This window comes from Citrus sinensis, chromosome 5 (genome assembly GCF_022201045.2).
Source record: "Citrus sinensis cultivar Valencia sweet orange chromosome 5, DVS_A1.0, whole genome shotgun sequence".
In the NCBI taxonomy this organism is placed as follows: domain Eukaryota; kingdom Viridiplantae; phylum Streptophyta; class Magnoliopsida; order Sapindales; family Rutaceae; genus Citrus; species Citrus sinensis.
Window position 1 is genome coordinate 5,548,537 of NC_068560.1, and position 2,442 is coordinate 5,550,978.

General features: G+C 39.4%; 1 pseudogene; it reads right to left on the bottom strand.

The window, feature by feature from the left end:
* Nucleotides 1-1,979, bottom strand: LOC102622823 (L-type lectin-domain containing receptor kinase IX.1-like; annotated as a pseudogene).
* Between the last annotated feature and the right edge of the window lie 463 nt (nt 1,980-2,442).

Below are 2,442 nucleotides of genomic sequence, written 5' to 3' on the forward strand. Positions count from 1 at the left end.
TTTCACATTGTCCTCCCCTTTGAATCAATACCATCAATAATCAGCATACCCACAAGCGGATAGAGAAACGTTGGCACTGGCATCTTCGGAGGGAGAATAGGCAGCGGAGCTTCAAAGTTAAGCACGCGAATTGCCTCCCTCATGGAACCCCTGAGACTTTCATCTGGATGAGCACACCACAGCCCAACCATCATCAAACGCTCGACCTCTTGCTCATCAAACTCTCCGCATAGTCTCGGATCAGCCCCTTGGAGTAGCTTTCCATTACCATAGAGCTCCCAAACCCACTGCAACAAAGACACATTTCCCTGTTTGGCCATTGTGTGGTTGATGGATTTTCTCCCGCAAGCGATTTCCAAAACAACAATGCCAAAGCAGTAGACATCAGATTCTTTGCTGGCTTTCCCTGACATGGCACATTCAGGCGCCATGTAGCCCAATGTTCCTGCCAAAATGGTTGTTTCAGAACCTTTGCTATGTTCTACAAGCCTTGCCAAGCCAAAATCTCCAATCTTGGCTTTGAAATTTGAATCTAACATGATGTTGCTTGATTTTATATCTCTATGTAGTACACATTGATCCCATTCTTCTTGCAAGTAAAGTAATCCTGCAGCCAAGTCTTGAGCAATTTTATACCTCAACTCCCATGTTAAAAACCTATTTTCTTCGAAAAGATGTGAATCCAAGCTGCCATTAGGCATGAATTCATAAACAAGCAACAGCTCATTTTTCTCATGGCACCAACCCAAAAGTTGCACTAAATTCCTATGCCTCAATCTACTAATGACTTTCACTTCAGAAGCATACTCCTTTATCCCCTGTTTCGAACCTTTTGACACTCTTTTAACTGCAACATAAGCGTTTGTTTCCCCTGAAAATCCTTTATAGACGCCACCGAAACCTCCCTGTCCTAGTTTCTGTTCATCACTGAAATTATTTGTTGCCTGGGACAATTTCTTGTACGAATACTTTCTCGGTCCTGATAGTTCAAATTCATAATTAACATACTCATTGAGTCCTTGATTATTGCCTTCATTATCATCTTCATCATATCTCTTCCTCCCAAAGCCAGTAACCCAAATGATCAAAGCCAGCACACCAATCAAAACACCCCCACCAAGACTCAATCCAACAACCAGTATTGTCCTGTTTTTCCCTCTTCTTCTTGGTGGCAAGACTGGATTAGTACTAAAATTATCATCCATTTCTAAACTCGAACTAAACTACCACGAGTAAATGCTAAAGACTGCATATGCACTTCCAGTCGCCATGGAGAAACCCAAAGTAACATACTCTGGTAAGTGAAGCCTTAAATCAACTTGATAATTGAGGTATTGGATCACTGTTGTATTTTCTCTAAACCCAGTGAAAGCAACACTCAAATTATGCGTACTTGAATTATAATTGATCCATGCCTCGTTTCTTCTCGCACCTCCAACATCACTCCACCATGTTACAGTATTAACAGATTCCAGTGTATTGATATCAGTACCAACATGGGTAGGAGGAGGATCCCAAGCGTTGTTAAAGATATCAAATTCCACTGCAAAAAATGGAACTGACGAATTCAATGGCTCGATATCTTTGGTAAGACCGAGTGAGCCTCCACCTTTGTCATCGTTTGCAGTTGCCGGGGCACCTTGCGGAGCAAGAAAGAAGGCAAGCCCATCTGCACAAATGGTTCTTTTTTGAGAATCAATGACAAAGGAGAAGTGAGTGGTGAAATCTGCGAGATTCCGCGTGGTCTTGTCCCAAAGATGCATGGGTTTGTTGTATGTGGCACGGCCAGCCGTTTCAGGATTCGGGGGCAGTTGAATCATACGGTTGCTGTCGGGGTAAGCTCTCTGATAAGTTATGTTATCGTCAGATAGAGGACTGAAACTCGAATAGTTGAAGGATAACGCGCTTGCCAGTAATGGAATTCGTAAAATAGAAAGCCATGTGGTGATTGTAAATAAATGGAGAAGAAGAAGAGCCATTTGTGGATGAAAGGATTATGTTACTATTACCAAAATATTAGATGTCACTTATGTTTAATGAATACACATATAAATCAAATACACATTTAGGCAAAAGCATTTGCTCCATTTAACTAATAAAATCTCTTGAATGGTACGAGTCGTAATAAAAAAGAAAAAAATAGTCACAATTCATTATGTGTCATACGTTGTTTCCTTAATACGGCAAAAATCTTTCCATGATAAAGAACTATTCATTGTTTAAAAAAAAGGTATTATGAATTATTAAATTTAGCCAATGAAATCTCTTGAAATAGTATGGGTCTTAATGAAGACGAAAAAAATAAACACAATTAATTATGTAGTCATAGATTGTTTACTTAGTCAATACGGCCAATATCTTTCCATGATAAAGAACTTATTCATTGGTAAAAATAATCTATATATCTATATATATATATATAAAGTTGAGACTTGAAGAGGT